General features: G+C 49.7%; 1 long non-coding RNA gene across 1 annotated transcript; it reads left to right on the top strand.

The window, feature by feature from the left end:
• Positions 1-300: 300 nt before the first annotated feature.
• Positions 301-5,510, top strand: LOC130331701 (uncharacterized). Its single transcript, XR_008874580.1, has 4 exons — positions 301-1,045; positions 3,392-3,473; positions 4,838-5,037; positions 5,138-5,510. It is a non-coding gene; the product is annotated as an uncharacterized LOC130331701 (long non-coding RNA).
• Positions 5,511-10,722: the final 5,212 nt, after the last annotated feature.

Genomic DNA, 10,722 nt, shown 5'->3' with positions numbered 1-10,722 from the left:
GCCCCCAAAAAACTGCCTATAATAATGATAATAATAATAATAATAACACACATCGGGGGAGATGTATGAAAACCTCTGCAGAGGAAAATTGACCAGTTGCCCATAGCAACCAATCAGATCGCTTCTTTCACTTTTCAGAGGCCTTTTCAAAAATGAAAGAAGCGATCTGATTGGTTGCTATGGGCAACCACTTTTCCTCTGCACAGGTTTTGATAAATCTCCCACAATGTTTTTGGTAAAAAGTCCACAAAGATGGCATCTTGGAAGAAAAGAAATGAGGGGGGAGGGGGGGGGGGCAGATTTTGTGGTGTTTGTTTTTTTTTTTTGCCCAAAAAAAACTCAAACAAAAATTGTGTCTGTTCCTAGGCTTAGGCTGGAATTAAACACCATTAATGTGTGTCGTTATTCACAGCATGCCCTGGGAATTTTAGGACAGCTCAGGGCATGCTGGGTGTTGTAGTTTTGCAACAGGTGGACAGCCACAGGGGATCACTGATGCAGTATGTCAATCTAGGGCCATGGTGTCTGATCTTGAACTGGCAGCCGGAGCCACGACCCCTTTAAATCAATGGCTGCCGGGACGTCTGACGAGTGACATCCTTCGCTCCAGACCGCAACGTCAGGGACGTCACTCATCTAGGGTTGCCACCCTGCCGGTATTTTACCGGCACAGCCGGTATTTTCATTCACATTCCGGGCTGTGCCGGTGAGTTTGGATGAAAAATACCGGCCATGCAATGGCCGGTATTTTTCATTCACTCTCATCACACTAACCTGGAAAAAAAAAAAAACTCCTGTTCGGTGCCGACACCGCTGAGCGGGAGTGCGAACCGCACGCCCGCACCATGCCGCTCAGCACAGCACCCTCTCTGACTCTGAGGCTGTCCCTGTCTCCCAGTCCCAGTCTAAAACTTTACCTATGCAATGCTGTGCGGCCGGATCTGCGGAGGGACGTTGCGGAAGTGACATCACTCCGCAGACCCGCGCTGGACATCACGTCACTCGCCGAGACTGAGAGGAGACTGGAGAGGTGCTGCGGTAGTAGGTAAGTGTGTCTGTTACTATGTGTGTGTCTGTGTTCGTGTGTCTGTCAGTCAGTGTTTGTGTGTCTGTCAGACAGTGTGTGTGTGTCAGTGTTTGTGTGTGTGTTTCTCTGTCTAGGGAAGAGGAGGGAGGAGGGGGGGTAACTGCCTATACCTATGGGGAAGAGGGGGGGTGGGTAACTGCCTATACCTATGGGGAAGAGGGGGGGGTAACTGCCTATACCTATGGGGAAGAGGGGGGGGGAGGTAACTGCCTATACCTATGGGGAAGAGGGGGGGGGGGGGTAACTGCCTATACCTATGGGGAAGAGGGGGGGGGTAACTGCCTATACCTATGGGGAAGAGGGGGGGTAACTGCCTATACCTATGGGGAAGAGGGGGGGTGGGTAATTGCCTATACCTATGGGGAAGAGGGGGGGGTAACTGCCTATACCTATGGGGAAGAGGGGGGGGGCAACTGCCTATACCTATGGGGAAGAGGGGGGGGTAACTGCCTATACCTATGGGGAAGAGGGGGGGCGGGGTAACTTCCTATACCTATGGGGAAGAGGAGGGGTAACTGCCTATACCTATGGGGAAGAGGAGGGGTAACTGCCTATACCTATGGTGAAGAGGGGGTGGGGGTAACTGCCTATACCTATGGGGAAGAGGGGGTGGGTGGGTAACTGCCTATACCTATGGGGAAGAGGGGGGGGGGGTAACTGCCTATACCTATGGGGAAGAGGGGGGGGTAACTGCCTATACCTATGGGGAAGAGGGGGGGTGGGTAATTGCCTATACCTATGGGGAAGAGGGGGGGGGTAACTGCCTATACCTATGGGGAAGAGGGGGGGGGAGGTAACTGCCTATACCTATGGGGAAGAGGGGGGGGGGGTAACTGCCTATACCTATGGGGAAGAGGGGGGGTAACTGCCTATACCTATGGGGAAGAGGGGGGGCGGGGTAACTTCCTATACCTATGGGGAAGAGGAGGGGTAACTGCCTATACCTATGGGGAAGAGGAGGGGTAACTGCCTATACCTATGGGGAAGAGGAGGGGTAACTGCCTATACCTATGGTGAAGAGGGGGTGGGGGTAACTGCCTATACCTATGGGGAAGAGGGGGGGGGGGTGGGTAACTGCCTATGCCTATGGGGAAGAGGGGGGGGGTAACTGCCTATACCTATGGGGAAGAGGGGGGGTAACTGCCTATACCTATGGGGAAGAGGGGGGGGGTAACTGCCTATACTTATGGGGAAGAGAGGGGGGGGTAACTGCCTATACCTATGGGGAAGAGGGGGGGGGTAACTGCCTATACCTATGGGGAAGAGGGGGGGGTAACTTCCTATACCTATGGGGAAGAGGAGGGGTAACTGCCTATACCTATGGTGAAGAGGGGGGGGGGGTAACTGCCTATACCTATGGGGAGAGAAGGGAGGGGGGGTAACTGCCTATACCTATGGGGAAGAGGGGGGGGGGGTAACTGCCTATACCTATGGGGAAGAGGGGGGGGTAACTGCCTATACCTATGGGGAAGAGGGGGGGGGGGTAACTGCCTATACCTATGGGGATGAGGGGGGGGTAACTGCCTATACCTATGGGGAAGAGGGGGGGGGGTAACTGCCTATACCTATGGGGAAAAGGGGGGGGGGGTAACTGCCTATACCTATTTGGAAGAGAGGGGGGGGGGTAACTTCCTATACCTATGGGGAAGAGGAGGGGTAACTGCCTATACCTATGGGGAAGAGGGGGGGGGTAACTGCCTATACCTATGGGGAAGAGGGGGGGGGGGGGGTAACTGCCTATACCTATGGGGAAGGGGGGGGGTAACTGCCTATACCTATTAGGAAGGGGGGGGGGGTAACTGCCTATACCTATGGGGAAGAGGGGGGGTAGCTGCCTATACCTATGGGGAAGAGGGGGGGGGTAACTGCCTATACCTATGGGGAAGAGAAGGGGGGGGGGTAACTGCCTATACCTATGGGGAAAAGGGGGTGACTCTGCCTATAGGGAACGGGGGGGGGGGTGTAACTACCTATACCTATTGGGGGGGGGGCTACCTAACTTTATACCTGGATGCCTAACTAATTACCTACATACCTGGCTATCTAACTATGTACCTGGCCTTCATACATGGCTGCCTAACTACCTAGCTAGCCCCCTACCTACCTGACTTGTCACCTACCTACATATCTGGCTTCCTGATCTACCTACCTAGTTACCTATTTACCTGGCTACCTACCTTCCCTTTTACTGTGCAGGACACCAAGGAGGGCATTATTACACTTTGTGGGCCTATAGATGGGAAGATTGTGTAGAGGAGGGGAGGGCACTGAATATATGCAGAGTCTGACATGTTTTTCCTGCAGATGTTAAGAGATCCACATGGCGGTCTTATCCGGACGGAGAAGAAAAGGAAAGAGGACGCCGCTGATCAGAAAATACGTAATTGTGAGTCCCAAAATGTAACTGTAATCACTTATATGGTATATAAATCCTGTGTACAGCTGATATCTACCGCCATATGGTCCTGTATATAATCACTTATATGGTATACAGATCCTGTGTACAGCTGATATCTACCGCCATATGGTCCTGTATATAATCACTTATATGGTATACAGATCCTGTGTACAGCTGATATCTACCGCCATATGGTCCTGTATATAATCACTTATATTGTGTACAGATCCTTTATAGTGTACTGGTCTGTGTTTAGTGGTTTTATTCAGTACAACATTTTCAGTTTTCCACCTACAGAGCTATATGAGGGCTTTATCGTTATCAATTTGGTTTTGATGATTTTTTCATCCTATTTTTTGGTGTTGGTAGTGTGTATACAGAGGAGCTGTTACAATGTTTGCATTTGTACTATTTGGTGAGGTTGTCAAATGTATTTATATTATATTTATATTTGCTGGGTATCCCCTTAAATGTATTGCCTGTTGTTAAATAAATGTTATTTACAATTGTAAGTTTTATTCTCTAAATGTAATTTTTTTGTGCATATATATTGCATCCATCCCATGCCCTGTGCCATTTCTTTACCCCCCTCATCCCCATGCCATTTCTTTACCCTCCCCATCCCCCATGCCATTTCTTTACCCCCCCATCCCCCATGCCATTTCTTTACCCCCCCATCCCCCATGCCATTTCTTTACCCCCCCCACCCCCATGCCATTTCTTTACCCCACCCCCATCCCCCATGCCATTTCTTTACCCCCCCCCATCCCCCATGCCATTTCTTTACCCCCCCCCATCCCCCATGCCATTTCTTTACCCCCCCCATCCCCCATGCCATTTCTTTACCCCCCCCACCCCCCATGCCATTTCTTTACCCCCCCCATCCCCCATGCCATTTCTTTACCCCCCCCCATCCCCCATGCCATTTCTTTACCCCCCATCCCCCATGACATTTCTTTACCCCCCCATCCCCATGCCATTTCTTAAACCCCTGATCCCTCGTCCTCTGTGCAATCGGTCCCGCCCTTTTTTTTAGCTCCACCCCCACATAGCCACACCCACGACCGGTATTTTTCTGAGGGAAAGGTGGCAACCCTACACTCATCAGACGTCCCGGCGGCTAGTGCTGCTCATTGCTCATTGAGCCTGCCGGAGCCGCGCTGATCTATGTAAGAAACCTATGGGCCCAGGCTGTTGGGACCACCAATTGATATTACAAATCCCGAGTGTCTGGTTAGGAGAAACAAATATTTCACACCCACAGGGAGTAGCGCCATTTTAATAAAAAATTGCCCAAAATTACTTAGAGAACAGTCATACAGAGTATATTAGAAAGCTTTTTTGATTTTCAGCCAATCAGAGAGCAGCACTGCTCAAATAGAACTCCCAGGAGGTAACAGCGTGTCACACATGTGATGTCATAACCATTGTCCACCAGAGAGCAGCACTGAGCAGATATAACACTGCTCCTGCTCATTCTCCATCAGTGAGGGGCCGGTGCTGGACACTGTAGGGACGCGGGAATGTGAAGTCAAAAACATGACTGTGACTGGTAAGTATCACATTGTTGTGTCCAAAAGGTTTTAGTGCAGTTCCATGTGCATTTCTATAATAAACATGTAAATAATCTCTCTTTTGTTTTCCTATCTTAGATGCATTATTTCCAGCATGTGGAGTAGCATTTCCGGACTTAAAGCAAGAAGTTGGATGATGGCCTAGATTTCGGACTTACAGCAAGACGTTGGATGAAGGCCTAGATTTCCGGACCTACAGCAAGAAGTTGGATGAAGGCACAGCCCCTCGAATCACGCACATACACAGACACATTGGCCCAAATTCTAGAGGTAACCTCCTTTAGTATGCCCAGAGGAAGGGCAATACAGTAGCCATGGATTCCCTACAGGTTTCCTCCCCTCTGGAGGTTTTTCCTGTCCTGAGTTAGTTACTGTACGCTCTTTGTGAGTGATGGGAGGTTACATAAAATCCCTACACAAACATTTTAATAAATAATAAATAAAGTTCCCCTTTTTTTAAACTGTTCTTTAACTTGTTCGACTCATTTATTTTATTTCTGTGTGTGAAAAATTGTGTTAGCAAAATGTAAATGACATGAGTTTTTCTTTCTTTTTTTTAAGTGTCTAAAGCTGCTCGATCTGCACAATGCGGAGCCGAGAGAGGCAACTGGTGTTGGGTGGTGCAGTTGCCAAGGCAACCATAGGACACCCAGCAAGGTCCGTGCACAAGCCTTTTTTTTGATGAACGGGTCTCATGCAGTGAACTTGCTAGGGGTCATACGGTTGCAAAGGATCAACTTTTGGCTACGTGCACTGGCCCTTAAATTGGTACTTTGTCCCTAGACATCTTATCCCCTATCTAAAGGACAGGGGATAAAATGTCTGATCGTGGAGGTCCTGCTGCTGGGACCCCAGCGATCTCCATGTAGCACCTGTTGTTCTAAACAGTGGGGGAGATTTATCAAAACCCGTCCAGAGGAAAGGTTGCTCAGTTGCCCATAGCAACAGATTCCTTCCTTCATTTTTAAAGTGGCCTATGAAAAATGATTAGTGAATATGTCATTTGTGAGAAACATAACAATAAATAATTCAGTAGGGGTGGCCCGAAAAACATTTCTGAGGGGTTGCCTGAGCCCAAATGGAGGTGGTGGTGCAATCTTCTGTTCTTGCCTCGGGCACAAAAGGAGCTAGATACAGCTCTGGATTCATCAAAGCCTGTGAAGAGGAAAAGTTGTCCAGTTGCCCATAGCAACCAATCAGATCACTTCTTTTATTTTTCAGAGGTCTTGTTAAGAATGAAAGAAGCAATCTAATTGGTTCCTATGGGCAACTGGTCAACTTTTCCTCTTTACAGGTTTTGATAAATCTCCCCAATAATTATTACAACCATGTCACACACTTAGTGTTGCCACCTGGCCAGTATTTTACAGGCACAGCCGGTATTTTAGACACCTTGCCGGTATTTTTTATATAAAAACCGATGTGGTGGCCTAGTAAGGGATATGTTACCCCGTACCCTGCTGTCCTGTCAGACAGTCTCCTTCTGTGTCCCCAGCCCTTGTTTCCCAATTGTAAATATGTTCCAATGTATAATATGTGTTATCTCTTTAAGAGTTATACCATGTGATATTTCATGTGATTGTTACTGAAAGGTTCTCTGTCTACTCAGTACCCCTGGTACCAGGTCCAATTTGGCTTAAGGCTTGTACTGGCGCCAGGAGAGCGTCTTATCGGGTGTGGAAAGAATACATGCACACAGGTTACCGTCTAAGAACACTCTGCTTTACTTTTACCAATTCTTAGTTATATCTCATGAGGAAATGACAAAATTGTACAATAGTTACACGTCAGCAGTCAAGCAAAGCAGAATAAGAGGATGTACGTGTTACGCCGAGCGCTCCGGGTCCCTGCTCCTCCCCGGAGCGCTCGCGGCGGTCTCCTGTCTGCAGCGCCCCGCTGACCGGGAGCGCTGCACTGTCGCTGCCGGCGGGGATGCGATCCGCGTAGCGGTACGCGCCCGTCCGCGGGTCGCATCACAATCCACTCACCTGTCCCGTTCCCCCTGCTGTCACGTCCCGGCGCACGCGGTCCCGCTCTCTAGGGCGCGTGCGCGCCGGCTCTCTAAGATTTAAAGGGCCAGTGCACCACTAACTGGTGCCTGGCCCAATCAGTGTCAATCACTCCCATTCATATAAAAACCCACTACCCCTTCCTGTCTCTGCCGGATCTTGTTGCCTTAGTGCCCTGAGAAAGCGTTTTGTGTATCCCAAGCCTGTGTATCCAGACCCTTTCCGTTGCCCCTGACTACAATCCATTGCTGCCTGCCCTGACCTTCTGCTACGTCCAACCTTGCTCTTGCCTTGTCCCTGTGTACCGCACCTGTCTCAGCTGTCAGTGGGGTTAAGTCGCTATCGGGTGGAACGACCTGGGGGTTACCTGCTGCTGCAAGTCCATCCCGTTTTGCGGCAGGCTCTGGTGAAAACCAGTAACCCTTTAGATTCCGTTCCCCTGGTACGGCCCACGCCATCACCTCACTGACACAGAGGATCCACCTCCAGTGTCCTTGCTGCATACCAGTCCGGATCCTGACAGTAGATTTGGCCATGGATCCCGCTGAGGTCCCGCTGCCTAGTGTTGCTGACCTAACCAACGTGTTCGCCCAGCAATCACAGCAGATCGCGCAGCAAGGAAAGCAGCTGACTCAACTGACCGTTATGCTGTAACGGCTTCTGCCGTAACTACAGCAATCATCTCCTCCGCCAGCTCCTGCATTTCCTGCAGCGAGTGGCTGCTCCTAGCTTCCACCTGTCTCTACCGGACAAGTTTGATGGGGACTCTAAACAGTGCCGTAGATTCCTGTCCCAGTGTTCCCTACACCTGGAGATGATGTCGGACCAATTCCCTACCGAACGGTCTAAGGTGGCATTCGTGGTCAGTCTCCTTGCTGGAAAGGCATTGTCATGGGCCACACCGTTTTGGGACCGCATTGATCCCGCCACCGCTACTATCCAGTCCTTCTTCTCAGAAGTACGTAGTGTTTTTGAGGAGCCAGCCCGGGCTTCCTCAGCCGAGACTGCTTTGTTGAACCTCGTCCAAGGGAGTTCTTCTGTGGGTGAATACGCCATCCAGTTCCGTACCCTCGCCTCTGAGCTATCCTGGAATAATGAGGCCCTCTGCGCGACCTTCAAGAAAGGCTTATCCAGTAACATAAAAGATGTCCTGGCCGCACGAGAAATTCCTGCTAATCTGTCTGAACTAATCCATTTGGCCACCCGCATCGGTCTTGCCTGACCCTACAAGAGAGGACTCGCCGCCGAAATGAGAATTTGTGCCTGTACTGTACTAGTACCGAACATTTCCTAAAAGACTGTCCTATCCAACCTCTGCGTCAGGAGAAACGCACGCACTTACTTCACAAGGGTGAAACGACACTTGGTGTGAATTCAGCCTCTCCACGTCTGACTGTACCTGTGCGGATTTCTCCTTCCGCCAACTCCTCCTTCTCAGCAGTGGCCTTCTTGGACTCAGGTTCTGCAGGAAACTTTATCTTGGTCTCTTTCGTTAATAGGTTCAGTATTCCAGTAACCCGTCTCGTCAAGCCGCTCTTTATCTCTTCTGTAAACGGAGAGAAATTGGACTGCACTGTGTGCTACCGCACTGAACCCCTGCCCATGAGCATTGGACATCACCATGAAAAAATTGAATTTTTCGTCCTGCCTAACTGCACCTCTGAAGTTCTTCTCGGCCTGCTGTGGCTCCAGCATCATGCTCCTACCCTCGACTGGACTACCGGGGAGATCAAAAGTTGGGGTCCTTCTTGTCTCGAGCGATGTCTCAGATCTGCTCCCACTAGTCAAAACCCTGAGACTTCATCTTTACCGGGCCTTCCCAAGGCTTACCAGGACTTTTCAGATGTATTCTGCAAAAAGCAAGCAGAGATCTTACCTCCTCATAGACCTTGTGATTGTCCCATTGACCTCCTTCCTGGTACCACTCCGCCCCGTGGCAGGATTTACGCTCTGTCAGCCCCAGAGACTCAAGCTATGTCGGAGTATATCCAGGAGAACCTAAAGAGAGGTTTTATTCGGAAATCCTCATCCCCTGCTGGAGCGGGGTTCTTCTTTGTTTCTAAAAAGGATGGATCCTTATGTCCATGTATTGACTACCGCGGTTTAAATAAAATTACCATCAAAAACCGCTATCCCCTGCCTTTGATCTCCGAACTCTTTTACCGTCTACCCGGAGCAAGTATCTTCACCAAACTGGACTTAAGGGGCGTGTATAATCTTATTCGCATCTGTAAAGGTGATGAGTGGAAAACCACTTTCAATACCAGATATGGACATTTTGAATATCTAGTTATGCCCTTTGGGCTCTGCAATGCCCCTGCAGTCTTCCAGGACTTTGTTAATGAGATCTTTCGGGACTTATTGTATACCTGTGTTGTGGTTTACTTGGATGACATCTTGATTTTTTCCTCTAACTTAGAGGAACACCGTCGTCATGTCCGTCAAGTGCTCCAAAGACTCAGTGAAAACCCCCTGTACGCTAAATTTGAAAAATGTCTCTTTGAATGCAACAGTCTTCCTTTCCTAGGTTACCTAGTCTCTGGCCAAGGGCTTCAAATGGATCCAGATAAACTGTCGGCGGTTTTGGATTGGCCACGCCCTTCTGGACTCCGTGCTATCCAACGCTTCCTGGGATTCGCCAACTATTACCGACAGTTTATTCCCCACTTCTCCCCCATTGTGGCCCCTATTGTGGCTCTGACCAGGAAGAATGCTAATCCTAAGTCGTGGCCTCCACAAGCGGATGAGGCCTTCAATCGCCTTGAAGCTGCCTTCGCCTCTGCACCAGTTCTGTCCAGACCTGATCCGTTTAAACCATTCTTCCTGGAAGTAGATGCTTTCTCAGTTGGAGCCGGAGCCATACTTCAACAAAAAAATGCTACCGGACGTAACATTACTTGTGTTTTTTTCTCAAAGACTTTCTCTCCGGCAGAAAAGAACTACTCTATTGGAGATCGTGAACTTCTGGCCATCAAGTTAGCACTCGAGGAGTGGAGACATCTATTGGAGGTTTCCAAACACCCCATTGTCATTTACACTGACCACAAGAATTTGTCTTACCTCCAGTCCGCTCAGCGTCTGAATCCTCACCAGGCTAGATGGTCGTTGTTTTTTGCCCGCTTCAACTTCGAGATACACTTCCGTCCTGCTGACAAGAATGTCAGAGCTGACGCCCTTTCTCGTTCCTCTGATGCCTCCGAGTCTGAAGCCCCTCTGCAGCATATCATACCGCCTGAGTGCCTGGTTTCCTCTGCTCCAGCCTCACTGGGGCAACCCCCCCCCCCCCTGGAAAGACTTTTGTTCCTCCACGCCTTCACCTCAAGATCCTTAAATGGGGGCATTCTTCTCACCTGGCTGGTCATGCTGGCATTAAAAAGTCCATTCAGCTCATCTCCCGTCTGTATTGGTGGCCTACACTAGAAGGTGACATTACTGATTTTGTTCGGGCCTGTACTGTTTGTGCCCGGGATAAAACCCCTTGCCAGAAGCCTGCTGGACTCCTCCTTCCTTTGCCCGTCCCTGAGCAACCACGGTCCCAAATTGCCATGGATTTCATTACTGATCTTCCCGTATCCCATGGCAGTACCGTAATCTGGGTGGTCGTTAATAGTTTTTCCAAAATGGCTCACTTCATTCTGCTTCCAGGCCTTCCTT

Source organism: Hyla sarda, chromosome 1 (assembly GCF_029499605.1).
Source record: "Hyla sarda isolate aHylSar1 chromosome 1, aHylSar1.hap1, whole genome shotgun sequence".
Lineage (NCBI taxonomy): Eukaryota > Metazoa > Chordata > Amphibia > Anura > Hylidae > Hyla > Hyla sarda.
Note: the sequence above shows the minus strand (reverse complement) of the source record. Positions and strands in the feature narration are given on the sequence as shown.